The following is an 18,834-nucleotide window of genomic DNA, read 5'->3' as shown; positions in this document are numbered from 1 at the left end:
AGCTTTCGGGGGCAAGCTTTGGCAGCCGAAACTGCCTCCACAAGGGGTTCGGCGGCCGAACCTGGTTTTGCCCGTTGGGCAGAACCCTGCTCTGTTTCATGCAAACTTTCCCCCAAACTTATCCAACATGCATATCAACTACTCCCAACTAGCACATACCATAAAACATGTATAAAGAGGTCCAAAACTATCCTAAAACCTCAACCAAACACAGCAAACAACACTTAACATGCTTAAACATAAAAATCTCCCAAACACCTCACCTAAACCTAATCATGCCTACTACCCATCAAACTTCCATAAAACCTTCAAAACTCATCAAAGAAGTTTAGGATCCACCCTTACCTCCTTAAAACCTTGAGGATGAGTGATCCTAACGTGGAGATATGGAGAAAATCTCTTCCAAAGCTCCAAACTTCCAAACTTGCTATTTTTTGCTCAAAACCTTCAAAACACACCAAAACTCTTAAAACCCTTGAAAGATTTGGTGAAAAACATGAAAAACATGAAAGTCAACGTGGGAGAGGCTTGAACGCACCTCTGGCTGCAAGTGGAGGAGAAATATCCTCCTTCCACCGACCCTTGGCCCTTTTATAGGTGGCTGGCCAGACCACCTTCGGCGGCCAAACGTGAATCCGAAACCATGCAATGTTCAGCAGCCGAAAGTGACCTTCGGCGGCCGAACCTTTGCATTTCTCCCTTGTTGCTTTTCTTTCAAAACTCATTTCCTTTAACCCTTTAAAACATTCAAAACACTTCAAAACACATAAAAACAAATGGCTTACCCTTCTCGAGGGTTCCGACACTCGAGATTCCACCGGTCTACAAGAATTCCGATGTCGGACTCAAGCCGGGTATTACAGTCCCTCCAGAGACTAAAGTCATGCACCTTCGGCGGCACTTTCGGCAGCCGAAGGTTCCTTCCAGAGACGAAACTCATGCATGTTCGGCGGCACCTTCGGCGGCCGAAAGTCCCTTCCAGAGCCGAAAGTCCACTTTCGGGGGCAGGGTTCGGCAGCCAAAGGCTGGCCTCCACAGGCAGGTTCGGCGGCCGAAAGTCCCTTTGGCTGCCGAACCTGAGTTCTTCCGAATGGCAGAACTCAGCCTCCAACATGCACAAAAGCCTCCCAACCCATTCAATCATGCATTTACCTATTCTACAACAAGCAAACTCAAGCCAACAAGCATATAGGGGTCTCAAACTATCCTAAACCCCAACTACAACACATCAAACATACACATACAACTCACATTGCTCAAAACTCAACATTAACCCATAAACTCAAAAATAACCTAAACATGCATTTCTACCCCACAAATCATCATAAAACTTACTTAAAACATAAAATGAGTTAAAGATCTACTCTTACCTCTTGAAGATCGAGAGGAGAGGCGATCTAACTCGGAGATGGGAGAGATCTCGCTCTTTTGGTCTCCAAGCTCCAAAACTTGCTCAAATATCTTAAACCAAGATAAAACTTGTTAAAACTCGAAAGATCGAAGGAAAACATCAAGAATCAACCATGGAAGAGTATGGACTCACCGTTGGCCGAAAATGGGGAGAAAAATCGCCCGTTTCGATCATGGAGCCCTTTTATAGGGGCTGCCAGACCACCTTTCGGCAGCCTAAAGTGCTTCCAAAGCTCATGCAAGTTCGGCGGCCGAACATGAGGTTCGGCGGCCGAACCTTGGCCATTTTCGGAAGCCTAACTTGCCCCCCTAAACTATCCCATGTTCGGCGGCCGAACTTGAGGTTCGGCGGCCGAACCTGGAAATGCCTCCATGGTCTTTTTCATTCAAAACTCAATTTCTTTCTTACTTAAAATCATAAAATACATTAAAACATTTTATGAAAACATGATTTTACCCTTCTAGAGGTTTCCGACATCCGAGATTCCACCGGACGGTGGGAATTTCGATACCGGAGTCTAGCCGGGTATTACAACCACACAGAATGGTAGACCATTATCCGCATATTATAATGAACTTGTTGCTATTTTCCAAGAAATAGATCACAGGATGACCTCTCAGGAAGAAACAGTCAAAGGGGTGGTCCAATTGCATTCCGCAATGGCTAGGTTTCGAGTCCATATTTTTTTAAGTGGCCTTGATCCTGAGTTTGATCACGTTTGTGGATAAATCCTTCGTAAGGACCCTAAACTTAATATAGAAAGCGCTTATGCATATGTACGAAGAGAATACCAGCAAAGACAGATGATGGGAGGTTCTCGACCTATTCCTAAAAGCTCTGTTATGGTAGCCAAACGAATTCACAAGGACCATTATCTGGCTCAACAAAAACTCAAAGTGCCAACTCTAATAATTTGGTCTGTAGTCATTGTGGTGAGACATGGCATTCAAAACAAAGATGCTATGAAATCATAGGCTATCCTGAATGGTAGGACTTCATAAAAAAATCAAGGAAGAAGGTTGCAGGAACACTTATGATGGCAGCCACAACAGAGGTCCAACAAAATATAGAGGACAAATCACAACCCACAACTAACGTTACCCACCCAGGGCAGTTACATGTGACCTTGGATGTGACCTTGGATGTGACCTTAGATGTGTCCTTTCGTGAATCAGAACCATACTATTCTGGAGAAGTCACACCTCCTTCTCTTCTAGAGGAGAGCTTTAGTGAAGAGATTGTGCCATAAGAAAACAGTCAGCAAGGTCTCCATGATAACTAGAGGAAGTAAGAGAAAGATCCCATGATAACAGTCAGCAAGGTCTCCCTGAAAGATGTAATGAAGATTTATTAGTTCATTCTGAAATATTACAAATACCAACATCTGCTAAAGAATCACCAACATCTAAAGAATCACCAACATCTAAAGAGTTGCCCATGGTAACACCACTGACCAAAGAATCAACTCAGAATGTCCTGGACAACAGCATTTCTACTCAGGATACCTTAGCAGATCCAAAATAGACAATGGCTGCAATTGAGATTGCACAGAATCCCGTACAACACGATCGCACCAAACATGTTGAAGTTGATCAGCATTTCATCAAGGAAAAGCTAGACTAGAAGATTATGCAATTCCCGTTTGTCGAGTTAGAAGATCAGTTAGCTGATAAACTCACAAAAGCAGTATCATGGAAGATATTCCATGATATGGTTGATAACTTGGGCATGATAGACATTCATGCTCCAACTTGAGGGGAGAGTGTTGAATGAACTGCCTAATTAAGAGTAAATTACGTAATCATAGGAATTTGCACAACTAACAGATCTGATATATATTATTTCATGTACAGACTTATCTTGTTTCCTTAGAATAGGATTGCTTCCTTTTTTTCTCTTCTGATTTTGTGTTGTAAATATATCTATATATAACCTTCTTTTCGGAGAAGAATACACAAAAATTGAATTATTCATAGATTCCATCGTTCAACATTTACTTTTATAAAGGATTGAATATTGAACAAGAAGTTGGATTGATGATGAAGTTTCGACCATTGATGGATATCTTTCACTTAAAAGCCATGAGAATGCAATTTACCTACTAGATGACATGGTAAAGTTTGACTACCACTGGCATCAAGATCCTTCACTATAGGGTTGAAGTTATCAATATCTTCCATCTATTTCCCATCCAATAGAAGCAAACAAACTGTTTTACCATCAGGAAGAGAAGGAATTAAGGTTAGAAGAATTAGTTGCATCAATCTTTAATATCACAGCAGAATTTATAGGGGAAACTAGAAATTTCATGGGAAAAACTAGATCTAACATCCAAAATCAACAAATTATTATAAAGAATTCAGAGGTACAATTTGAGCATTTGGGTAATGTAGTGATCAATATGGAGACAGAGTGCTTTCATGAAGGTGAGTCAACACCAACAATAGTAACAATAATGGTAGGTGAAAAAATATGTGCAATTAACAATATGGAGAAAGAGTATTTATGTGGAGAGAATATAACAATAGCAGTAGACGAAGAATTGGAAGAATATTTTGAGCAACTTCCCTATGTAGTGATCAACATAGAGAAAGAGTGCTTATTCAAAGAGGATGTGACAATACCATTTATGGATGAAGAAATATGTGAAACCATTAATTTGATCTCATTGATAAACGTATCATATATACCGCCTGAAGATCCTTAATTTCTAATAGCATCATCCTCATTTTATAATATTCTCCAAGAGCTGAAATAGAAATTAAAATTTTTTTCCAAGCTAATTGTTCAAAGTTATGTGTAGAATTATTGTAAATCTTATCAATCATAAGGACACCACAAATCAAGATTCACATGTAGTGTCATTTGACACTTTTTATGGAAGAAATCACTCTTTGACGAGCATTTATATATGAAGTCAAGCTAAAAACTATAAATTAACGCTTTGGAATTATTTTTTATTTTATTCTTATTTCTTTATTTTGTTTTTATTTAATCTCCTAAACTAATTGGACAACTGATATTTTTTTTGTAGGATTCAAGATCATTGGAGAGGAAGAAAGAGTAAAGCATGCTTCAAAGGATAGTATCCCTCATTCCTTTACTTTACCTTCATAACTTATGTGTTTATTTGTTTTATATTGATGACAATGTCAAAAATAAATTTTGGGGTATAACTTTGCAGGTTGTGTTCTTGTTTTTTTTCTTATGTTATGCATAATTTTTTTTTCTTTTTCAATTAATATAGGATTAATTAGACTCCGTCCGAAATTTTAACCAATAATATTTGGCTAAGAGGATATAATAGAAACGAGAGTCTAAAAACCGAAAAATTTTATTGAAATTTTTGAAAGATTAAAAAGTTAGTCTCAAATAGTTAAGGAAATGCTATTTATAATAGGAAAAAAACCATAATATGCAAAATTATAAAAAATCTAAAAAAATAATTAAAATACAAAATTGACCTCCTAAATAGTAGAATTTTCACCTTGAACTTTGTGACAAGGCCTTCGTCATAATTTGAAAGTCGTGTATCTCGAAATTTTCTTTTCGAAAAGTTATCGTGGGTCTCCATCGGATGTCGACAGCAAAAGTTAGGTTCGGTTCAAGTCTGTCATAATTTTTTCTTTTTCTAAATCATTATAGTTGTACATTTTTGTTTAATTTAATTTATTCATTGTTTTTAGATATGTATCCATAAGTAAATTATATAGTGTTTATTATGTACTATTTAATATGCATGTATAATTTTGATATATATATTGCCTCACCAATATTACGACAAGTTTCATGGATTAAAAATAATAAGTGCTTCACACCAAGGAAAAATGATATATGCATTCTTTGTTTTATCCATTAGAATTTAGCCATACTTTTTTAGTTATTATTTGTTCACCATTTTGAAACTTTATTATTTGGCCTATTTTCCTTTTCTCGTAGAACTTATCAAAAAAAATTTCACCTTTCAAATGAAAGTTGGATACCTACAAAGGGTAACTTTCTACTATAATATTTTGAGTTGCTTAGTAATTAGGAGTAGAATGAGCTCCGTGTGTACTTTTACGTTAAATGGAAACTCAAAATAAGAGTATGCAAAGTACCTTGAATAGTGTGATCTGTTGCGTAATCGGTACCTTAAGCAGTGGGTATTCGCGTAAAAAGATAAGATGCTATAAAATAAATAAATATTTAAGTCATTTATTTGACTTCCATTCAATTTTCTTGTCTATTGTCTTTCTTTCTATAGCTTACTCTTACCTTATATCCATCTCTTTATTTATAAGTACTATAATAATAAAAATGTAATGAATTTGCTTAGGGCTAAAAAATGAGAAAAAGCTTGAACTAGGTAAATTGATTTGAGGTAGTTAAGATGTTATTAAATGCAAATCTATTTTTTAGTTACATAATGCATGATATGTGATTTAATTTTGGATATCCGATTACATGTAAATGTTTGAAATTTGCTAAACATTAATGCACGAATAAGTTTTAATGAGCTATTATTTGAAATTATGCTCTTTTACTGAATTTGACACAATTTTAATAGCACTCTATCCATCATACTGCTGAGAAATTCATACCCCTATTTGTTCTTCTCTATTTCTTTTACTTGAGAATAAGTAGAACTCTAGGTTTAGAGGTATTTGATGTGGTAAAATTTTACACATTTACTCGTATAGTTTTAGAACCATATCCACCTATTTTGATTGATTTTCATTAGCTCTATTAGATTTTTATGTTTAATTTTAGAAGTTTTAGTCTTAGTCTATTAATTGATGTTTTCACTTAATTTATAGTGTTTTTACAGGTCAAAACAAGTCAAGGAATGAAGAAGATGCTTTGGAGAAAAATTCAAAAAAGTTTGGAGAGGTCTGAGACATACAAAAATATGGAGCAGCCCCGTGTTTTAGCCTCTTTGTAACTGTCAGCTACCTGATGGGAATTGTCCCACATCGGCGGATTACGACAATTTCGAATTATATATAATAGCTAACACGAAACTATTAAATAACTTAGGTTGATCATTTTGAATCAAGTGGAAAGTGAGTCTAAAAGTTATTTGAGCCAGTTTGAGTCGGCCTGTTTCAATTGGTATCAGAGCCACCCTGGATCAGACAAATTGTGCGAAGCTAGTGGGCCTGCGAGGAAAGGGCTACTCGTGTGAGACGAGGTGGAGCTACCCGAGGTACTAGCGAACCACAATACTCGAGGGTCCGGTCCTGGTCAGCAATTGTATTCGATTCAGTTGCGACGAGGATGTCGTAAATTTAGCAGGACCGAGTGTAATAGTCAGCTGCCTGCTTATGGGAATTGTCCAACATCGGCGGATTACGATAATTTTGAATTATATATAATAGCTAACACGAAACTACTAAATAACTTGGGTTAACCATTTTGAACTAAGTGAAAAGTCCTCTTTGCCCCCTTTCCTCTTTGGGTTAACAGTCAGCTGCCTGCTTATGGGCAAATTTTCACTCTTGCCCCCTTTCCTCTTTGGACAAAAATTTGGAGCCAAATCATACATGTATAAACACCCGTGTTTTCATAGTCTACTCCGTGTTTCTTTTTTTTTTAAGCGCTCCGCCCCATGTTTTTGCTAGAAGTCCTACTTCTTTGAGTTTTTCCTTATGGCTACGTATTAGGAGTCCCAAGTAAGTATAAATACATCATAATTGAGAGGCTCAAGGAATTTTTTTTACCCACTTTTGAACACATATACACAGCAGAAATAGCGAAGAACTTAAAGGAAAAAGATTTGGAAGATCTAGGAGGAGAAATCTGTAACGACTCGAAAATCGAACCGCTACCGGCGCTAGGATCCAGATCGGTTTAAGGCCGCCGGGACCCGTAGCAAGCCAAACATGCATCCTGTACAGTTGGTATAATCCCAAACATGATCAAACATTTCCATAAAACATTTAAAACTTTACCTTTACCAAACTTGACCTGCGTATGCACTATGACTGAACTCATAGAACCCCTAGGGTCAACATACCCTAAGTCAAACTCAGTCCAACATATACATATTAACATAATATAAAACTCATGTACAGAGGGATTATCCAACTCGGGCCAAGCACAATACTATAACTCTGAACACATTACATATTATCATTTTTACAATACAACTCTTTTACATCATTACATAACCTTACATTACAACATGTCCACAACTATTCTATTACATATCATAACCATAGCCGTATTCTGATGACTTCCTGAACTATCTCTGACCCTGCAAACTTGGGGTTAGGGGAGAGGGGTGAGCTATAAAGCCCAGTGAGCAGAACGATAACAAGAATCTTTTAAACATATACTTTCGTGAAATGCAACACATCATAAACATATCACATCAAGGATGAACTTGTCACCAATAGCCCTCTACATATCGAAATATGTCCAACTACGCCAGCGGCGGTTAGGCCTCACCTGGGCTTCCCTTAACTAGTTCATATCATAACATGTCCAACTACGCCAGGGGCGATTAGGCCACACCTGGTCTTTCCTTACATATACATGATGCCAGGGGCGACTAGGCCACACCTAGTCTTTCCATCTCATGCCATATCATCTCATACCATATTATCTCATCTCATATTGAGGACTAAGGATCATCCAATATCCATCCACATCAACAACATATTATGCAATGCATCATATTCGTGGATTCTAATGCAAAACAACCTAATACATATCATGGCATTTTATGATGCATGGATCATGCTCTAAAAACATTTAATTTCTTAATTTAAAGCATTAAGTTTAGTTCCACTCACCTCTGGCAGACGCTGGACTGACTCTGCAACTGCTAACACTAATGGCCTCCTCAGTCCCTCGGGTCCGATCCTACACAGGTGGACTCCAAAGAGGAGTTAATGTTTATGATCATGTTTATGTATAGTGCATGCACAGGTTGAGTTTGGTGAATGAATGAAAGAATGAATGAATGTAAAGAAAAGTTCAAAATTATTATGTATATTGTTCATCATGTATGGGATTTAACAGGTTCACAGGATGCTTTGTATGTTCATGTCTTATGCTATGCCATGGTTGTTTGGTGAACATTCGGGGACGAATGTTCTTAAGGGGGGGAGAATGTAATACCCGGCTAGACTCCGGTATCGGAATTCCTACCGTCCGGTGGAATCTCGGATATCGGAAACCTCTAGAAGGGTTAAACCATATTTTTATAAAATATTTTAATGTATCTTATGTTTTTAAGTAAAAAGGAAATTGAGTTTTGTATGAAAAAGACCAAGGAGACATTTCCAGGTTCGGCCGCCGAACATTGGATGGTTTAGGGGGGCATGTTAGGCTTCCGAAAGTCTCAAAAGGTTCGGCCGCCGAACTTGCATGAAATGTGGGGGCACGTTCGGCTGCCGAAAGGTGGTCTGCCAGCCCTATATAAGAGCTCCATGGCCGAAACGGGCGAGCTTTCTCCCCATTTTCGGCCACGGTGAGTTTATGCTCTCCTTTGATTTGTTTTTAATGTTTTTCCTCCGATCTTTCATGTTTTAACAAGCTTTATGTTGATTTGAAGAGATTTGAGCAAAAAGAGCAAGTTTTGGAAACTTGGAGACCAAAGAGCGGATCTCTCCCATCTCCGAGTCGGATCGTCTCTCCTCTCGTTCTACAAGAGGTAAGAGTAGATCCATAGTTCCTTTCATGTTTTAAGTAAGTTTTATGAAGTTTCTTGGGGTAGAAATGCATGTGTAAGTTTATGTTGATTGTTTGGCTTGCTACGGGTCCCGGCGGCCTTAAGCCGATCTGGATGCTAGCGCCGGTAGCGGTCCGATTTTCGGGTCGTTACAGAGAAATCCATACATTTAGAGTTTTTTTTTTCTTCTTTTATTCATTTAATTTGTTGTTCATAATTATTTTAGGATAATTTCTCAATACAGTTTATTCTTGAATTCTTAAACATTAGCACTAAATTCTTTTGTTAGGGGATTTAGATCTAACTTTAATTATTGATTTCTTTAATTTATTTGAATTGATTTTTTTTTACCAATCTACTATTCAATTCTTGAGTTTAATATTTTTAAGTACCTACGGGATACTCGAATAATTTTATCATGAGATTAATATTGAAAGGAAATATTTTAGAACTGAATTAAGAATTGAATATCACATCAATCTTAATTAGATTAAGAATGAAAATTTGACCTGTGCAATCTTATATAAAATAGTTACAGTATTTATGAAATTAATGAGAGAACTATCAGATTACTGGGAGATAGGGAATAATCTTTAGTTAAGTAATTTGGTCTTATTTGGGAGAGATGATAAATTAGCTTAGAATTATTTGCTCTAAATTTAGTAATTAAAATTGGATTGTTAACTAAATTAATTAATTGAATCAGATCTAAGTGAAATCAAGGTATCTAGTACGTACTATTAATTATTTCATAAATTCTATCTTAGGTGTTCAATTTTATTTTCCTATTTTATTTTAAATATACAATCATCATTCATAATTGATAATTTAATAATAATTAAATTTATAAATAGTTTGATATTTAATTTTCAGTCGCATAAAAGACTCTATTCTCTATTTATTACTTGAACGATTCTATACACCGGTAGATATCGCCAATCTATCATATGTTTTAGCTGTAATTACTTCCGATTATTAGCCATTAATAATAGCTATCGCTATTGGTATATATTCATCCATTATTACCCAAAACACCCTAAACTGTATTATTGAATAGTCATCTTCTAGCTTAATATTGGTAAAGTTCAGGAGCCAGACGAGGGCTGACCATAACTTCCAGAGGAGTTTCCAAAGACAAGGACATGTGTAAGCTTTCAGTCATGTCCACAGGCTCATTGTTTGGTGTTGTGAAATTAAATCCTTGAAGCAACCGAGCCATTCCAAGTAGTATCACTTGCATAGCAAAGTTGAGGCCTGGACAGGACCTTCTCCCTGAACCGAATGGTACGAGCTCGAAATTCTGACCCAAAACATCTACTTCTGCGTGAGTTGTCAGAAACCTATCGGGCTTGAATTCCTCAGGATTCGGCCATACACTCGGGTCACGGTGCAACTTCCACAAGTTAGTCAAAAGACGAGTGCCCTTCGGAATATGGTATCCGGAAAGGGTGCAATCTTCCATTGCTTCGCGAGGAACTGCCAAGGGCCCTGCTGGGTATAATCTCAGTGTTTCTTTCATGATTGCTATGAGGTACACTAAGTTTTCGACGTCGGATTCCTCTACAGGTCTGTCCCTCCCAATTTTCTGATCTATTTCCTCTTGGGCAAGCTCCAATTCTCTCCTGTTGTTGAGCAAATTGGCCAACATCCATGTCATGGTGATGGATGTTGTATCAGACCCAGCGAGAATAAGAGTCTGCACAATTTAATTCAACTGTTAATAGTATGAAAAGCTGTTATTCTTCTAATCGAACATTCCTTTAAGATATATAGCATGGCAAGTGATAAGACTCGAAGATCCAAAAGAGTACCTGTTTCAAACAAGAAGTATTTTGGTTGACTTTTGCAGTTGACAATTGCTGCTGAATTAATTATTTTTTCTCTGCTGCTATGTTGCATATTTTTTAATAAGTCATATTTTGGTAGAATAAGTCAGCTTGTTATCTTAACTGACTAAGCTTACTCTTAGCTATTCTTTTGGGAATATTTTATGTTAGTCGCTTGGAAATAGGACTTGCTGTTGCATTCTATTCCTATTTAATTTTTAATGTACCTGCTGCTAAGATTATCAATAAATTACAGAAAACTCATTTTATTTCCAATTTCTTTCTTTAATCTTTTTAAGCTTTGACTGGGACCTTTTTCCTTCTTTTCTTCTCTTCTTTTCCCTTTCTAATGGCAACAAACTAAGAACGTATTGAGAATCTGGAGGCTGCGGTTGGCCAACTTCAAAACATCGTTGGTCAGCTTCAAAACTCTGTTAGTCATATGGACCATGGACTTAATGCCAAATTACAACAGATTGAAGCGGCTATCACCAAATTCTCTGAGATAACAGTTTCTAACAAGGATGGTACTAGCAGTGTGGGAGATCAAAGCCAAAGTCGATCCACTAAGGAGGATTCAACAGAGGGAGGAAAGCCTATCTTTGCTTCCAAACTCGCAAAAATTGAATTCCCCAGATTTTCAGGCGACGACCCAACAGAGTGGGTGACTAAAGTCGATCAGTTTTTCGAGTACTAGAAAACTGACGATTCTGAAAAGGTATATTTAGCTTCTTATCATCTTCAGGGGGAAGCAAATCAGTGGTGGATATGGCTTAAGCGTACATATCATGAAGAAGGCAAAGAGATTTCTTGGGAAATCTTTGTCGATGAACTGTGGTCGCATTTTGGACCTACAGAATGTGAGGACTTTGACGAATCCCTATCCAAAATTCGATAAGTGGGACCACTGAGAGATTACCAACGCGAGTTTGAACGGTTAGGGAATAAGGTGAAGGGGTGGACCCAGAAGGCCCTAGTAGGGACATTCATGAGCGGTCTTAAAACAGAAATTTCAGACAGTATTAGAATGTTTAAGCCTAAAATGCTGAACGAGGCCATCAATTATGCTAGGATGTGGATGAGCAATTGCAGAGGTAGAAAAAGGCAGTTCGAACATTCAATCCGACAAACCCACTTTCACCAACAAAAGATAAGGCGGCAACACCAGTTAAGCGTCTTTCATGGGAAGAGATGCAGAAACGATGATCTGCTGGGCTTTGTTTTAACTGTGATGCAAAATTCACTCCTGGGCACAGGTGTGTCAAGCCGCAGCTGCTCTTATTGGCTGGTGGCATTGACGAGGACGATGCGGAGGATGAGGATGATCTTGAAATTTCCCTTCACGCGCTCACAGGATGGTCCGCTGCTCAAACCATGAGAGTTCTGATAAAAATTGGGACGATGGAGGTGATTGCTCTTGTAGACAGTGGCTCTACCCATAAGTTTGTCAGTGACAAGTTCGCAGAAATCCTCAAATTACCCGCAACACAGATAAAGCCAAGTAACGTGAGAGTTGCTAATGGAGGACATTTGCAATGCAGTGGAAAATTTGAGCATGTGCCCCTTCTGGTGCAAGGTGTATCCTTTGCTGTTACATTATATTCTTTGCCTCTAATGGGTTTGGACATGGTGTTGGGCGTTCAGTGGCTTAAAGAACTGGGAGATGTGAATTGCAACTGGAAGAATTTAACTATGAAATTTCACTGGGATGGTCAGCTTCGCATTCTTAAGGGGATTAACAGTAAACCCATTCAATCATGTTCCTCAAAGGAGATGGCGAAGGAGCTGAGACATGGGAGCTCTATATTTGCGGCTTGTTTCCAATTACAGCAGGAATCACCACCAGAAGAAATCCATCCGGATATGCTGCAATTACTCAACCAGTATGCTGATATCTACTAACAGCCGACTGAGTTACCTCCAGAAAGGGAAATTAACCACCGCATTATCTTGAAAGAAGGGTCAGATCCTGTTAATGTCCGCCCATACAGGTACGCATATTTTCAAAAAGCTGAAATTGAAAAACAAGTTCATGATATGCTAAAATTGGGGCAAATCCAAATTAGCACAAGTCCTTTTTCTTCTCCTGTTTTACTAGTAAAGAAAAAAGATGAGTCTTGGCGATTCTGTACTGATTATAGAGCTTTAAATAGCGTCACTGTCAAAGACAGATTTCCCATTCCCACAGTGGACGATATGTTAGATGAACTCCATAGGGCTGCCTTCTTTACTAAAATTGACCTTCGGGCAGGGTTCCATCAGGTACGAATCCATCTAGCTGACATTCATAAAACAGCTTTCCGAACCTATAATGGTCATTACGAGTATCTAGTCATGCCTTTTGGCTTGTGTAATGCCCTGTAAAGACCCGAAAATCGGACCGTTACCGGTGCTAGGATCTAGATCGGCTTAAGGCCGCCGAGACCCGTAGCAAGCCTGACATATATCCTGTGAACCTGTCAAATCCCACACATGATCATACATACTCATAAACCTGTAAATTTTTCCTTCCCATAAACCAAGCTCAACCTGTGCATACTCATAACATAACATAAACCACACACTGGAGCCCTCATCAATATGCTCCAATGGGGTATCATAACATACATGGATTAAGCTTGGTTGAACATAAACATCATAAAACATTCTATAGATCATGTATCAAAAGGGATTACTATACAAACTCGGTCAAGCACAATTTCTAATCCTCAATACATCATCATTACATTACAATTTAATCATGTCCATTGCTAGCTATTACATAACCGTGACTTTACTCTATCCGACTTCCTGCTCTATCCTGTACCTGCAAGCCTGGGGGTTAAAGGGAGAGGGGTGAGCTAAAAGCCTAGTGAGTAGAACCATAAAAACATATTAACAACATGCTCCAATGAAATGCATCATAACACAGACAATTCACATAAGGGTTGGGTGAACTTGTCACCAAATAGTTCCAGCATCATTTGTGCCAGGCCGTAGCATGGGGTCCTGGTCTTCCTGTCATATCATACATTACTTACCATTGCCCCAGGGCCTCCTCTGGGCTCCTGGTCTTCAAGTCCCATATTCGTGCCAGGCCGTAGAATGGGGTCCTGGTCTTTCATTTCCGTGCCAGGCCGTAGAATGGGGTCCTGGTCTTTCCTTAGGGACTAATTGGGTCATCCAACATTCACCCACATCAACAATAAAGAATGCAATGCAACATAGTCGTGAAATCTAATGCAATCATCCTATTGCATACTCATGATGCATGAAACATGATAAACATTTAATTTCTCAATTTAAAGGATTAAGTTTAGTTCCACTCACCTCTGGCTGACTCTGACAATACCGAAGCAGCTGAACTCACTGCTGGGGTCCTCGGTTCCTCGGGTCCGAACCTACACAGGTGGACTCAAATGAGGGACTAAACATACTAGAACATGACTCTAAAATACTCCCCAAAAACCCCCTTAAAACACCTCAAAACATCATGGAAAAACATGCAAAGGAGGACTGCACAGGGCACTTTCGGCGGCACCTTCGGCGGCCGAAAGTCCCTCCAGAGCCGAAAGTCAGGCAGGTTCGGCGGCACCTTCGGCGGCCGAAAGTGCCCTCCAGAGACGAAAGTCTCTTTTCGGGGGCAGGCTTCGGCAGCCGAAAGGCTTGCCTCCCAGCCATGTTCGGCAGTCGAAAGTCCTTCGGCTGCCGAACCTGGTTTCTGCCAAAGGGCAGAAACTTAAGCTCCTCATGCACCAATGCCTCCCAAACCTTCCAAACATGCATTTTTCCTATTCTACAACATGCATACTCAAGCATACAAGTTCCTAGGGGCTTCAACTAACTTAAACCCCCATCTACAACACATCAAACATCCACATTGATCATAAACACAACATATACCGATAAACGTAACAATAACCTAACATGCATTTCTATCCCATAGATCTACTTAAAACTTACTTAAAACATGCAATGAGCTTAAGGTCAGCTCTTACCTCTTGAAGATCGAGAGAGAGACGACCTAAACTCAGAGATGGGAGGGGTTGAGTTTCTTTGAACCTCAAAGCTCCAAAACTCGCTCAAATGCTCAAAACTTCAAAACAAAGTGAAAACTCATGAAAATCTTGAAAGATCTGAAGGAAGAAACTCAAGATTGGTGAGGGATGGCGGAGAGCTCACCTTGGCTGAAAATGGGGAGAAAGCTCGCCCATTTCGGCTAAGGGACCCCTTTATAGTGGCTGGCCAGGCCACATTCGGGAGCCGAACGTGCCTCCGCATGCATGCCATGTTCGACGGCCGAACTTGAGTTTCGGCGGCCGAACCTGGACTTTCCTCACTTATGCCTTCGGGGGCCCAAAGCACTCCCGAAGTGCATGCATATTCGGCGGCCGAACCTGAGTTTTCCTCCAAGGCTATTTTTATGCAAAAACTCATTTTCTTTCATGCTTAAAACATAAAACACATTAAAACATTTTATGAAAACATGTTTCTACCCTACTAGAGGCTTCCGACATCCGAGGTTCCACCGGACGGTAGGAATTCCGATACAGGAGTCTAGCCGGGTATTACATGCCCCCTCTACTTTCCAGTCTCTAATGAATTCCATATTTCGTCCATATTTACGTAAATTTGTGCTAGTATTTTTTGACGATATCTTAATCTATAGCCCCACTTGGTCTATGCATATTGAACATGTTAAATTAGCTTTTGAAATATTGCGTCAGCATACACTTTTCATCAAGCTCAGTAAATGTGCATTTGGGCAAAAACAGATTGAATATTTGGGTCACATTGTTTCTCATGAAGGGGTTCTGGTGGATCAAGGAAAAATTCGGGCAATGCTTGATTGGCCCAAACCCACTAATGTTTCTGATTTACGTGGTTTCTTAGGACTTACAGGTTATTACAGAAAATTTGTCCGAAACTATGGGATGATTGCTCGGCCTTTGACAGATTTGCTTAAGAAGGGAAAGTCCTCTTGGTCGGAAGAGGTAGAACTTGCTTTTGCAGAATTAAAAGCTGCTATGACCTCTACTCCAACACTTGCAATGCCCAACTTTAATGAAGAGTTTATCATCACTACTGATGCTTCAAACGATGGCATTGGAGCTGTCCTAACTCAACAGGATAAACCCATTGCGTTTATGAGCAAGAGCTTGGGAATTACTAAGCGATCATGGTCCACCTATGCTAAGGAGATGTTTGCAATTGTTCATGCAATCCGTACATGGAGGCCGTATTTACTTGGCAGGCGGTTCATAATCCAAACTGATCAGAGAAGCCTTAAGTGTAATACCCGGCTAGACTCCAGTATCAGAATTCCTACCGTCCGATGGAATCTCGGATGTCGGAAGCCTCTAGTAGGGTAGAATCATGTTTTCATAAAATGTTTTAAGGTATTTCATGGTTTAAAATAAAATGGAAATGAGTTTTTGCATAAAAACAACCTTGAAGGAAAACTCAGGTTCGGCCGCCGAACCTCAAGTTCGGCCGCCGAACATGCATGCCTTCGGGAGAGCCTTTAGGCTCCCGAAAGCATAGGTGAGGAAAGTCCAGGTTCGGCCGCCGAACCTCAAGTTCGGCCGCCGAACATGGCATGCATGCGGAGGCACGTTCGGCCCCCAAACGTGGCCTGGCCAGCCACTATAAAAGGGTCCCGTAGCCGAAAACGGGCGAGCTTTTTCCCCATTTCCGGCCAAGGTGAGTTCTCCGCTACCCCTCACCGATCTTGAGTCTTTTCCTTCAGATCTTTCAAGTTTTTCACTAGTTTTCATCTTGTTTTGAAGATTTCCGAGTTTTGAGCAAGTTTTGGAGCTTTGGGATTCAAGAACTCAAATCTCTTCCAACTCCTAGTTAGATCGCCTCCACCCTCGATCTTCAAGAGGTAAGAGTCGATCTCTAGCTTACATTATGTTTTATGCAAGTTCATGGGGTAGAAAATGCATGTGTAGCTTATGTTGAGCTTATGGGTTTTTGATGTGATTTTGAACAATGTGAGTTGCTTGTGTGTTGTAGTTGGGGTTTTTGTTGGTTTGATGCCCCTAGGAACTTGTATGTTTGCTTGTGTATGATTGGGAATGTTGTAGAATAGGTTTGTGCATGATTGGATAGTTTTGGAGACATAAATGCATAGGGGAGCTGAGTTTCTGCCATTCTGGGAGAAACTAGGTTCGGCAGCCGAAGGAACTTTCGGCCGCCGAACATGCTTGTGGAGGCAGCCTTCGGCTGCTGAAGCTTGCCCCCGAAAGGAGACTTTCGTCTCTGTCTGGGAGTTTCGGCCGCCAAAGGTGCCGCCGAACCTGCCTGACTTTCGGCTCTGGAGGGACTTTCGGCCGCCGAACCTGCCACCGAAAGTGCCCTGTCCAGCCCTTTCTTGCATGTTTTTCTATGATTGTTTCATGATGTTTTAGGGGGTTTTTGGGGAATAGTTTAGAGTTATGTTCATGTATGTTTGGTCCCTCATTTGAGTCCACCTGTGTAGGTTCGGACCCGAGGAACCGAGGACCCCAGCAGTGAGTCTGTTGCCCCAGTGTCTGGTCAGAGCTATCCAGAGGTGAATGGAATAAACCTTTATGTTTTTTAAGCAAATTGATCGTATAGCTTGAGCACGTTCATGCATCATGAATGCCATGTGATGAATTAGGTTGCTTGCATTAGAATTCACGAATATGTTGCATTGCATATTTTCAATGTTGATGTGGATGAATGTTGGATGATCCATAGCCCTCGATCTATGATACGACGATGTGATATGTACGGTACGGAATGTAAGACCAGTGGGACCCATTCTACGTTCGCTGGCACTATGTAAGGGAAAGACCAGGACCCATTCTACGTTCTGGCACAGTTGGACACTGTTATGTTATGATATGTAAGGGAAAGACCAGGACCCATTCTACGTTCTGGCACAGTTGGACCATGTAGAGGGCTATTGGTGACAAGTTCATCCTTGATGTGATTAGCTGTGATGTGATGCATTTCATGTTATCATATGTTTTAAATGTTTTAATATTCTGCTCACTGGGCTCTAGTAGCTCACCCCTCTCCCAATTTTCCCCAGGTTTGCAGGTATAGGGTAGACCAGGAGGTTTACAAGAGTAATGAAGTCTTGTGTATGTAATAGATAGTGTGGACATGATAAATGTATTAAGGTTATGTAAAAGTACAGTTTTAGTCATGTAATGATATTGAGGATTAGATATTGTGCTTGACATTGTGTGTGAGGTATCCCTTTTATTACATGATCAAAAATGTTTTATAATGTTCATGAAAGCCAACTCATCTTATGATGTATCGCCCATTGGGGCATTGATGAGATCCCACAGAGGGGTCATGTTTATGATTTTGGCTATGCACAGTGCATGTTCAGGTTGAGTTGGATGTATGAAAGAAAAGTTTTAAATTTTTTTTTTATGAATGCTGTTGATCATGTATGGGATTAAACAGGTTTTCAGGTTGTAAGTCAGGCTTGCTATGGGTCTTGGCGGCCTTAAGCCGACCCGGATCCTAGCGCCGGTAGCGGTCCGATTTTCGGGTCGTTACATTAAGTACTTATTGGAGCAACAAATTGTTACTCCCGAACAACAAAAGTGGGTCTCCAAACTGCTGGGATATGATTATGAAATCAGATACAAGCCGGAAAAAGAAAATATTGCAGCCGATGCCTTGTCAAGGGTTGCAGGGAGTCCTAGCCTTGATGCTCTCTTCAGTCCCCAAACCAATTTGTGGGATATACTTCGGGCAGCAGCAACATCCGATCCTTATATGATTCGAATTGGGAAATTGGCCAACGAAAATCCAGGAAATCCATACTTATGGCGGGCTGGTGTGCTTCTTTATAAAAATCGTGTTATCATTCCTCCTGGCTCTGATTTAATTCTTCAGCTTTTATAGGAATTCCATGATTCACCAAGTGGCAGCCATTCCGGAGTTTTAAGAACCTGTAAACGGTTGGC

The 18,834-nt window shown here is 39.7% G+C and overlaps 1 pseudogene; it reads right to left on the bottom strand.

Annotated features, from left to right (window-relative positions):
• Window positions 1-10,140: 10,140 nt before the first annotated feature.
• LOC110627268 overlaps window positions 10,141-18,834 on the bottom strand; it is a 32,071-nt pseudogene continuing 23,377 nt past the window's right edge.

This window comes from Manihot esculenta, chromosome 12, assembly GCF_001659605.2.
Source record: "Manihot esculenta cultivar AM560-2 chromosome 12, M.esculenta_v8, whole genome shotgun sequence".
Classification (NCBI taxonomy): Eukaryota; Viridiplantae; Streptophyta; class Magnoliopsida; order Malpighiales; family Euphorbiaceae; genus Manihot; species Manihot esculenta.
This window is presented reverse-complemented; position numbering and strand designations above follow the sequence as displayed.